General features: G+C 32.1%; 1 pseudogene; it reads right to left on the bottom strand.

Annotated features, from left to right (window-relative positions):
* Positions 1-3,076: 3,076 nt before the first annotated feature.
* LOC102591412 (sugar transport protein 6-like) lies at positions 3,077-3,999 on the bottom strand (annotated as a pseudogene).
* Between the last annotated feature and the right edge of the window lie 8,800 nt (positions 4,000-12,799).

Genomic DNA, 12,799 nt, shown 5'->3' with positions numbered 1-12,799 from the left:
TTTTGATCTCAAAATACAAGTAACTCTATGACAATCTGTATTAATCATTTAAAAGCATTTGTCCTATGTTCTTTAAATTATAATTATTTACTAAAAAAACTTTAATTTAGTAATATTACTTTTATTTTACAACATCGTATACTATATATATATACACACGTGCAACGCACGTGCCGTGAAACTAATATATATATATATATATATATATATATAAAAGTTCAATCCCAAAAGAAAAAGAACTTACTTAATGCCTTAATTTAGTAATTAGGGAAAGTATAAAGTTACCTGGGAATTATGGATCACTATCTCTTACTCCTCAAAATATGATATCCTGGACAATTACATAGAATTACGTGTGTATATATATGGAGAAAATTAATTCAAGTATTCAACAATTAAGTAACATTTTTAGCATGGCTAATTCATTTGTTCTTACTTAATTTAAGAATATATTTATTTACGAAACTTAACTAATTAAACCATCAGTTACCCTACAGAAAAATGGAAACGGACACTGATATATGTTGCACTTTAAGATAATATGCTTTTATGAAAGCTAAACATATAATTAAATACAAATTAATTCATCTGTTTAATTAGAACTTTCTGAACTTGGTTAGGAACTTAAGCATCAACTGATTTATGAGTTTGTAACTGTAGGTAGTAAACTACTCAAGTCAAATTAATTTATGCACGCATAACAAAAATCTGTTTCGTTTTGGCATAATACATAAATGTATCATTTATGTTCTGACTTTAGGTGTGTACAAATATGCACTTTAACTTGTATAAAATTGAACAAATCGATACAGTCGACCTACATAGCAAATTGTGTCCTACGTAAAGTCCTACATATATTGTGTCACGTAGGACACATGTTCTACTTGTTCAATTTTATACAAGTTTAAGTATCTATCTGACACACCCAAAATTGAAGGGCATAAATGCAAGTTGAAACCAAATTAAAGAACATATTTATGTATTTTACCTTCTTTTTTTTTTGGCATTCATATATATCATTGACAGGTCATTTTGTAAGGAGGTATTAAAGAAAATAATATATGTATTAGCTTTGATAGTCCTTGACATATATTATTACTATGGGTAATTTTATTTCCTTCAAAGAAAACAATATACAAAAATAGAAAATGAAATAATAATAATGATTTTCGGTACAAAAAAGGGAACCATCTGAATGAGGCAATCAATTGGTAGGATTTTTTTTTTTTTTTTTTTTGAGATTAAGTGAAAGAAATGTGGATCAATTTAACTTGTTAGCTTGTTCTTAAGCAAGTAGTATATGATTAAATAAGCTTTTTAAAAATGAAAATGTAAAATATAAATTACTGAAATAATAATGTTTGAGTTTGACGGAACTAGCTTTCTGCAATAAATTTTGAAATCATAGGGGTATAAATATGTGTGTTCTTGAGAGCTAGCTAACTATATTACTTAGTATTGGCGAAAACTCAATCTTTTACTAGTGAATGAAATCACTATTTATAAATAATAAAAGAAACACATCAATCAAAGCTCTATAGTACGCCGTTTAATAGAAATGTTCCATCTGAAATATTATTACATGTGTTAGCTATTATTTTCCTGTTATATATTAGCTAGTGAAATCTTGTATATTGGGCTTGGTTGATGTGCTTGTCCTTTTAACACATCTTTGGGCCACGAGTCCTTTTCTTCATTTTTCATGACTTCAAGCCACGAGTTCCCTCATTTTTATCTTACAACAATCATTTGGGTGATCCGACAACAAGATGAAAGTAAATAAATTGGATATGCAATAATCTAGGTATTTAAACAATAAGACTTCACACTACAATAATAACAATTTTTAGCGATAATATATATGAACATTAATAAAATGTGCTAAAGTCTTTATCGGTATTAGTTAATTGTCATTGGATCCAATGCCGCTATAGGCTTTAGGAACATTTACAAAGAGTGATAAATGCCTCTAAAAACATATTTGGCGGCAATTAAATTATTATCGTAATTAATTATCGCTAAAGATTATTTTTAATGTAGTGTCAAAGAGAATTATATTGTTTCCGCTGCCTCTATGCTAACTCTTTCTCCGATTTTACTCCGATGCCAGGTGTTTCTTAATTTGTTTTGTGCAACTACATGTACATGATTCTTTTCCCAACACTATTCTTCGAGACTCATTTTTATGCAATAGATCACAAATCACACCAGAAATATAAATTACGGAAAATTCAATACGATAAGCTTGACTAAAAAAAGGTTAGCAAGAAAACATCATATCTTATGGAATAGTACATATTGCACCAATGCAGTCCCCCTTACGGGATCATATGAAATTATTTTCAAATAGAATATAAATATTTTGTCTGTTAGTAATAAATAAATAATCTTAGACCAATAATGAATAAGTTTCTATTGATTATGTTTCTTGACCAAAATAAAAGATTTCTAACTAACATTTAAACTAAAGAAAACGTACTACTATCCACAGGAGCTAATTGTCATATGCATTTCCCATTTTGTTTGATCTTCTTACTTGCTGTCGATCTGATTGTGAATCTTCTTATTGTTTCAACATAAAAAAAATATATGAGCAGTTTATAAGTTTCTAATTTGAACGATATGAAGCAAATAGAAGACAAAAATGATCACAAAAAAACTGATATTCTTATAAATCTCATAAAAACTGCACCTACAAACAAAAGTAAAAATATGATCACAAGCCTTTTGAAGCTAACAAACTACTTTCTCTTCTCGTTTTTTATATACTCCCTCAGTCCGAATTTATATGACATAGTTCTAATTTCGAGAGTCAATACTTCACTTTGTGATGTTGTATATGGTTGAAGAATCTTTATATTCGATAAGATGCTTGAAAAGAAACACAATGATTGAAGAATATGTAAATTTGATAATAGGCATAAGAAGTGATTCATGTAAATAGTAAAATACTATTAAAAGATGAAACTAAGTAGACAACATAATGAAAAAGAAAAGTAATGCACAACTGAACCTACAAACAAAAGTAAAAATTTAACAGACTAGTTTTGATCCCAAAAAAATTAGTACTAGCATTTTAGAATAGTCTCTTCCAAATGGGGTGTTGCATCCACACTCTTTCGACCATGGAATCAATCGGAACTCCCTTCGTTTCAGGCAAGAAGAAGAAGACGAATAATCCCATGACAACGATCCATCAGGAGAAAAAGAAGAAAATGTAGGCTTTCATAGTCAAGAAAAGTTGTGCAATGATAGAAGTGAAGAGCATGTTTGTGGTGACCGCGAAAGCAAAACCAGTTGTCCTTGTTTCCAATGGGAATGTCTCACTAGGAATTAACCAACCAAGAGGTCCCCATGACCACGCGAACGACATTACATACGTACACACGAGAAGCACCACTATTATTGCAAGTGTCCTGTCCAATGTTCCCGTCTCAGACAAACTAGTTACCAAAATTGCTCCAATTGCCAATTGAGAAATTAACAGTTGGCAACAAGCTTGGAGGGAGCAGTTTTCTCCTTCCAACCTTGTCAACAAGGTAGATCGAAACGAATGTGTAACAATTCCAGTAATGACAGAGGATAGAAGCGAGGCATTAGCTTTGAAACCCATAGTCTGAAACAAAACAGGAGCGTAAAACATAATGGCGTTGATTCCAGTAAATTGCTGAACACACCAATCACAAGTGGCGGAATGCTAGCAGGCTTCCGTAAGTTCTTCAACGAATGCTTAACTTGTTTGGCTTGTTCACACGCTGCCTCGAATTCTTTATACTCAGCCTCAACATCACTGACACCCCTAATCTTCATTAGCGAGGCCTTCCCCTGTTCCTCATTGCCACGCTCAACTAGACTCGTAGGGGTGTCAGTGATAACAAAACTACCAAAAAGAAGAATCACCGCGGGAATAGCTGCAAATCCAAGTGACATTCTCCAACCATTTGGATGTGTATCATTGAAGTTCCATAGCACAAACTTCTCCAGAAATACCAATATCATAACCAAACATCAGTCCACCAAAAGCAGCAAAAATCCAACAAGACACCACGTATATTGTTATCTTAGAATTATTCATCTTAACGTTCTACTTTTTTTCTGAAGAAAGGTATTTTATTTATAAACTTATGAACTCTATGCTATTTGTCCTAATAGAAAATAGCTACCAAACCACCTTTATTTATAATAGTACAAGACCTAAGTTAGGTAGGACTAGAAATTCTAATCCAATATTATTTAGGCTAAAATTTTATTAGTCCATTCCTAATGCATTAAGAATTTATTCATGTATGACAATATTACCCCTATATAAATCAAATAACGTGATTTTAATTGGAATCCGATAAGAAAAAGGAAACGTGGCTACTATACAACTATTTAAGTATTTTTTTTAAAAAAATAATAGAAAACGTGTGGTATTATTTTTATTCCCATTTTCTTGTAATTTTATTTGAATCAATTGAAATATTCTCTTTACTTTTTCTATTTTTTGGATGGTTGAAGTGGTATGTTGGAACAAAGAGATATGTGGCGTCTATATTTTTGTGTCTTTCGGTAACTAGACATGTATAATCGTAAATAGCTTCAAACTATCTCGTTTGCCTCTCTCTCTATTTCAATGTAATTGATAGTTAAAATACATGTATATATAATATATGTAGTTATTTCAAACTATATAGAGAATTAATAAATATGATATGAATAGGTATGATAAGGTAATTTTTCCTTTAATATCTCAATAGGTCCAGTACAAGTCTTAAACGTTTTGTCAACCTCAAGTTACTAGCTCATTTAGCACCAATCAGTTTCATTCAGATTTAGTTTATCACTAAGTTTTGCCTGACGTTTGGTTAACCTAATTATGAATGAAATTTGTAGTTATGACACCTTAATAACTTCTAAAAATTATATGGTAAAGGCTTTATGGGTAGTTCAAAATATCATTGATTTGGTTGTTTATGAGTTTAGGATCTAGTTCTGTCAAAATTGTTTAATCTTAGTCCATCTTTGTGTTTTATTTGACCTAAGAGGTTATCATAGCTCTTTTAAGATGTAACTTGTGTTTGGATAATTGGATGCGATCGTATTTATATTGTATCAAAATGATTTTTAGCGGCAATTGATTAACGATATATTGTAATTAATTGTAAAAATAATGCATGTTACAAAAATCAAAATGATTTTTAGCGCCATTATATAACATGATTAGTTGCCGTTAAATATATAGAGTCAATTACTAGTGACAATTATATTTTAGCACTTTTTATAAATATTGTTAAAGCCTGTAGCGATATTAAATCTGATGACAATTAACTAATGTCGATAGAGACTTTAACACTCTTTGTTAATATGCATATTTGAGAAAAATTACTTAAATACACAACTTATTTTACCATATTCTCTAAAATTCCCCACCATTTGAAAAAATTACAAAAATCTCTATTCTCTCCTATTCCACTTTACTTGATGTATCGGGACGTACACGATGTATCGGAACTTTGAGTGATGTATCTAAAATCGAGAAGCGATGTATCAGAACGTTGATCGATGTATCAGGATGTTTTAGGATCTATCCAGATTCCACCAAATTTAAGGAATTTTTGTAATTTGAAAAGAATAGGGATATGATGTAATTCGCTCTTAACACTATGTGATTTGTGTAAAATTCTCATAAAAGAAAATTTATATAAATATACAACTTAATATACCATAATCTCTAAAATTCTCTATAATTTAAAATAATTACAAAAATCTCTTCTCATATATATCCCTTCCATTAAGTAATGTATCATTTCTATCCAAGAAGGAATTTTTGTAATTTTTTTAAATGATAAGAAATTTTAGAGATTATGATAAAATAAGATGTGTATTTATGTAATTTTTTCTTTTTATATAGTTCAAATGCTTGCTAGATTCTTAGCATTTACTTTAGGGGAATTTTCGCATATAGTCACTCAAAAATAACTTAATCATGCTTCATAGCTATAGTTTGCTAATTATGATTTGTAGCTACATGTTATAGGGAGGAGCGACGTGAGAGATATTGGGAGAGAGAGGAGAGAGGCGAGCGAGAGAGGTGAATTGTATTGTCAAATAATTGTATATATGAAACTAGTATACATATGTATTTGTATATCTGGCGAGCGAGATTGGGAGAGGGAGGAAAGAGACGAGCGAGATTGGGAGAGAGAGGAGAGAGAGGTTGGGAGAGGGAGGAGAGAAGCAAGCGAGGGCAGAGAAAGGAGAGGGAGAGTTGTATATGTATATCTATGAGATAATTGTATATATGTAACTAGTATACATATGTATTTGTATATCTGGCGAGCAAGATCGGAGAGGGAGGAGAAAGGCGATCGAGATTGGGAGAGAGAGGAGAGAGGCGATCGAGATTGGGAGAGGTAGGAGAGAGACGAGTGAGATAGGACAGAGAGTGGAGTGAGACTAATTGTATTTATATATCTGTCATATAATTATATATGTATATGTATAATTTGTATTTGTATATGTATAAAAGAGGAGAGAGGCAAGAGAAAGGAAGAGAGGAGAGAGGCCACGTAATTACAAATAAAATTAAGTTGTGAGTCATATCCCGATTTGTTTTTTTTTATACTTTATTGTTTTCATATCCCGATTTGTTTTTTTTTTTAATTTAAATTTTGTTGTTCTCCATCTTTTGTGGAGGTCGTAGACTTGTTTAATTCTAAGAAAATATTAGTATTATTGAAATAGTGTCTAGCATAACTTACGCTAATTTATATATCAAGTCATAAATAATATTTAGTGTTATATTTTTTCCTTGTTTCTCAACAATTCTATGATGCTTAATCCTCCACTAATTATATATTGTTCCTTTGGGTCTCTATCCACTGCCACTATTTGACTCTCTTTGTCCAAGAAAAAATGCGAATTTAGAATTGGAATTTTATAAATTTTTATAAAGATTTAAATTAATATATAATATAATTAAGTTTACACTAAAATAAGGGAAGGAGCATAATATAAAAATAAATAAGGAAGGATTCACCTATATTAAAGAGTGAGTTTATAGTTTATATATATATATATTTATTTATTTTTAATTTTTTTTTCGGTAACTAACATTTTATTAATTACCTGAAGCAAAACATTACATTCAAGCAGCTATCACAACATGCTTTGTTCTCAAAACTAGTCTTATCAAAGCTAAAACTCTAACACTACAACCTATTGCTTAGAATTTAAATTCATTTACAATATTTTTAATACTAGCTGGAGCTCTAGCAATAGTCACATAGGCTATCTCTTTGGCTACCCTTTCTTCCGTTTTGCTCTTTTTCTCGAAAATTCTGTTATTCCTCTCAATTCACACCCCATAGACACCTTCGGTCAAAATAATCTTGAATATTTGAGTTGTTTTAGTCTTCCCCTTTCCATGTTTAATGCATCATTGTATAAACTATCTCCATGTCATTGGAACTACACTATGATGATGGATCCATGTAAACAACCTTTCCCACAACTTTCTAGCAAATTGGCATTGGATGATCAGAAGTTCTATAGTCTCTTTTGTATTCTTGCATAAGACTTAAGTCTTGTTTACTTGTTATACTCGAAAAATATAAATAAAATAAAAATGACTAAGTTTTGAAAGATCGATTAAACTAATGATTTAAGAGAAATCGAATTTCCAAAAGAACAGAGTCGCCACTTAATTTTTTAGTAAAAAATCACGAAAAAACTTAAGATTTTTCAAAAGATTCAAACAGATAAAATCAATTGAAAAAGGGTTCGAAGTTCAATGTACATTCCGAGAAGGTGTTAGGCCCTCGAAATGTCCGCTAACTTGCAGTTGACCGGTGATTTGACTAAAAATGACTTTGACAATTTTTTTTTTTATAATTTTTATTAAGTAAAGAACTCATTTTATTTTATTTTATTTTATTTATTACTATTATTTTTTTAATTGATTTTCTTTTTAAGGGGAAATAAATTAAAGGGGGTTTATTCTAAAGGGGAGCAACTTAAGTGTTGACAAGACTAATGATAAAATAGAGCTAGGTAATAAATAAAATATATATATAAGGAAAACAAATATTTTAACTATTGCATATAAAGAGAAACGACTATCTTTGGAAAATTAATTAACTTAAACCATAAAGTGTTAGTCAATAACAAATAAAGAGCAAAGTAAGGAAATATCAAATTTGGGCCTTTGGCCAAATTCATGAACCTGTCCTAAATCTAAAAGTGGCCCAATACAATGGTTTGGGCCAATTTAATTCATGATCCTGCTGTGTCGGAATTTCTTTTGGACCCATTTTCACTTGAGATTTTAGGGCCTCGTTTCTGCATTTTCAGGTCATGCATGTCACCATTTTGGACCTGTATATTGTATTGTATACCCATATATACAACAAGCATATTCAGCCTTTCTTTTGGATCTTTTTGGAATCTGAAATTCGATTCCCAACCCCTTTACGTCCATTTCCTGTTGGCTGGCTCGATAGAAGATAGAATTGGGCCTCTAGGGCCTAACCAATGAAATGCAAGATCAAAGAGTCTCCAAGGACACGGGAGGAACCGGTTCATACATAGAAAAGAATTAAACAAGATACAAATTAATAATAGAGCACACTTTAAATCTATATAATGCAACCAAGACACATAAAATAGAAATAAGGCAAAAAATGCATGTGCTTAGTTTACTATATCACAGTTATATAAGAATGACAAAGGAATGCACACAATTCTTAAAGAATCTTCACTAATTTAATCTAACCTCACATGACAAGATAACACTAAATGAAGATGATAAATAAATAAAATAAATATACATATAAGAAAAAAAGGCGGCAGTGATCACATTAAAAAAAAACGGCATGCACAATTGTTGGACAAGAATAAGAAAAATAATTATTAATTTGGACAAAAGCAAGCAACTGTAATTGTCTTCTATCTAATACTATTACTGGAAGAAAAGTAAAAAAATACAAAAAAATAAGGACACATTCATGGTCCAACAACACCGCAAGAACAAAAATAAAGCAAACTTTGATTAATACTAACATGCAAGTCATAACTACGAGCGAAAATTAAGCTACTGCTTTGCTAAAATATAGGACGACCAAAATTCATTTTATTTTTTTTTACAATCATAACGCTATGATGAGGTTTAAAAAAAAAGCATGGAGACATTCAATTGAAACTTCAAAATTTAGCATGATGCATGACGGAAATGTGGGGAAAAGAATACAATCAAACCAACTTAGAGTAGCAAAAATGGGACAAAACACACTGACCCAAGTTAACCTTCTAACAATTTACCAATTCATTTTTTAAAACTTAGTTAAGCTAAGATGGACTTAAGATAAATCGACTCAACATGAAAGGTGATGAGGACTATATGATTGATACTATTACGAATGAGATTTTAAAGTTGTAAATATCTAATATATGAACCGTACTATCAAAATGAACATGGCTATAACAAACACCATGAAAGAAGAGGTAAAACTACTCGATCTATATGACTCACGCTAGCTAAACAAAATGAAACAACCACCGCATAATAGACTGTGAGGATCAGCATTCTAGATTCAGAAAATTCACAATCACACTAACCCACAGCCAACCAACAAAGTTAACACTGGAACGATAAGAAAATAGAAAAGAAATACAACCCAGGACTATATAGAGTCAGCAAGACTTCTAACCAAACGAACTAGAAAACTTAGATAAGCAAAACAAAGAAACACCACTAACTTTGATCCCAAGAGCAAGTCAAGGTTATTTCCAAATTTCAGCATTCACATAGCTTACGACCTTCAAGCAGTGAACAACCTACACCTTAAGAAATAAACGACACAAACAGAAATGGAGTTTACCTTTCTAAGTGTAGCATACAGGACAACAACGAGCAGAGCAGCAAGGAAGAGCTTTCACCAGTGAAAAGGGATTCCGAATACTCCGGTGAACTCCGAGGATATGAGAAAAAGGAAATTGAACTAGAAGAAAACTCAGATCCTTTTGAAGCTATTTGAGAATGCTTCTGTTCAGGTATTAACTCTTTATTTGCTAACTTATAAAATCCTTTTTTTTATGAACTATAATTCTCTGTAAGGATACATCAGTGAAGAATGACCAAATTTTTTCTCAAACAAGGAATCGCTCAAATTTTTTAAGTAGAATTTTTGTTCACTCAAACAATCAACGCCCCTTTTTTGACTTCTCAATTTTCCAACCAAAAAAAATCTCCCCCTCACAATGAAAAGAGGGCAGCCTTAAAGGGAAAATTAGGGTTAGAAAATGGGGGGAAAGGGATCAAAAATTGGATTCACGGACCCATTCGAAATTCAAATGCCAAAAATCTTTCACCATTAAAGGGAAACACCCTTTTCTCTAAGAATTCAACCCATTCCAGAAGTGGAAAGGAGAAATGGGCGTCTAGGATTGGTCAATTGTCCTTCTTGTGCTACATGGTTCGATCTCAAGCTTGGCAAGGACGAAAGCGCAGGTGGCTCTAATAAAAAGCTGTACGAGATTTGTACGAATGGAGAGGGACGATGCAGAAAAGTTGTTGCATAGACGCTGTGTAGAAAGTCGAACGTTGGAGGAGAAAATCATACACACCATCTTCTCTCCTTGCTTGACGTCATGTAGTTCTGTTTGTTAGAGCGTCGGTTTCCACGCGTTGGAGAAGATGGGGCGCATACGGGGTCGATTATAGTGAGACTGGGTCGGCCATTGCTGTTGTATTGAACGTTGGGTTCTTTTAGAATGGAAGAGGTTGGGCCAGGTCGGGGGATAATAGGGATTGGGCTGGGAAATTTAGAGAAGAGGAAATGGGAACAAGGTATGGGTTGCTGGGAATTAGAAGTAGGGTCCAAAACTTTTAGTTTTTTTATATGGCCAAGTGAATTACTAATTTAGCCAAGTCGAATTGTAATTGGCCAATCGAGATTACGAATCTTTAACCAAATTGAACTCATTTGTAAATTCGGCTAAACATAAGTAAGATGAATTAGTATAATTAATTTATGAGTTTCTCATCTTAACAAAATAAAATAATTAATTCAACTATAAACCAATTGATTTTTAAAATTAACCACAATCTAAACTAAACTAATTTTAATATATTATTTAAAATAAAATCTTTTTGAGATGATTTTCAAATATTCATGAAACATACCGATTATATCAATAAAACTATATGAAATATATCCACTTATTTATAAATCAAGAGAATCGACTAAGATCACTTAAAATGACTTTGAAAAGTATTTGAATTTTATAAAATTAATTATTCTAAATTGTTTGGGAATTAAGAAGCTCGTGAATTAATTTCTATCGGGGAGGGTCAAAATTGGGTGTCAACATTACTTCCACACCCTATTTAGATAGCCTGTCAACGGTTGCTAACTTCTTGTTAAGCATGGGCCACATAGTGAAATAAGCTTTTGGCCTGCTGCATTCTTAAACATGAGACATTTCTAGTCAGGCCTTTGCTGCTCCCCCATCATGTACATATAAAATTGCCTGGTCATCCCTTTCTTGAACCTCATCAGTTGAATTTGATTAGTTATATGTTTGGCACTCATGACTTTTCTTATCATCCAAATTGTTTGTTTGGACTCTGGCCATATGCTTTTCCCATTTATATAGTATGCATGTATCCATCTGATCCAAAGTTTGTCCTCTTATTTGCAAGGTCCCAACATAAGTTGACAACTGTTACTTTGTTCCAAACTTGCATAATCAGTCCCATGCCTCCTGCAGATTTAGGACAGCACACTCTCTCCCAAATAACTAGTGCCTTTATAGTAATAGATCCAACCCCAGACCATAAATAGATTCTACATAGCCCCTAAATCAGTTTTATTATCTTTGCAGGAATAATAAACAGTTGTGCCCTATGATTTAACTCTAAACAACACAGTCTGTACCAGTTCTGTTCTACCTGCATATGACAATTTTTGAGATGTCCATGAGTTGATCCGGGCCATGATTTTTTCAATGAAAGGGTACCATTGTATTACTGTCAGTTTCTTAGTAGAAAGAGGCACCCCAAGGTACTTGAATGATAGCTCTTCCATTTTGTAGCCAAATTGTTGTATGATTTGTTGCCTCACCTCTAGCTGGACTCCCCTAAAATAAATGAAACTTTTGTTAAGATTTGCTTGCAATCCTGAGGCTTGTGAGAACTGTGAGAAACACCTTTGGATGGCCTTGATAGAGTTGAGATCTCCTATAGAGAATATTAGCAAGTTATCTGCAAAACATAAATGAGTGATGTACCGTTTAGAGCATTTTGGGTGATACTTGAAGGTTGTCTCTTCCTTGAGTCCCTTAGTAATATACTGAGATATTCCATATGTATTAAAAAGAGGAAAGGAGACATTGGATCTCCTTGCCTGAGCCTTTTAGCTGCTACAAAATTATGTGTAGCCTGCCCATTCACTACTATAGAATAGTTCACTGTTCTTACACAACTCATTACCCACTGTGTAAACATAACAGGAAATCTCAGTCTATTCATCACTTGCTCTAAATAGGTCCATTCCACTGAATCATAAGCTTTTTGGAGGTCAATAATTAGCATGCTTCTGGGAGAAATGTTCTTCCTAATATAAGCTTTAACCAATTCATGAGCTAGTAAGATATTGTCGGATATCTTCCTCCCTGGTATGAACCCAACCTGGCTATCACTAATGACAATATGAATAACATTTTGCAATCTTTTTTCCAATACTTTGGATATGATTTTATACAACACAGTGCAACAAGCAATTGATATATATTCTTTCTCAATTTTGGGGTTTTGTAC

Source organism: Solanum tuberosum, unplaced genomic scaffold (genome assembly GCF_000226075.1).
Source record: "Solanum tuberosum cultivar DM 1-3 516 R44 unplaced genomic scaffold, SolTub_3.0 scf00378, whole genome shotgun sequence".
NCBI classification, from domain to species: Eukaryota; Viridiplantae; Streptophyta; class Magnoliopsida; order Solanales; family Solanaceae; genus Solanum; species Solanum tuberosum.
The sequence above is the reverse complement of the archived record's forward strand: the minus strand, read 5'-3'. Positions and strand labels throughout refer to the sequence as shown.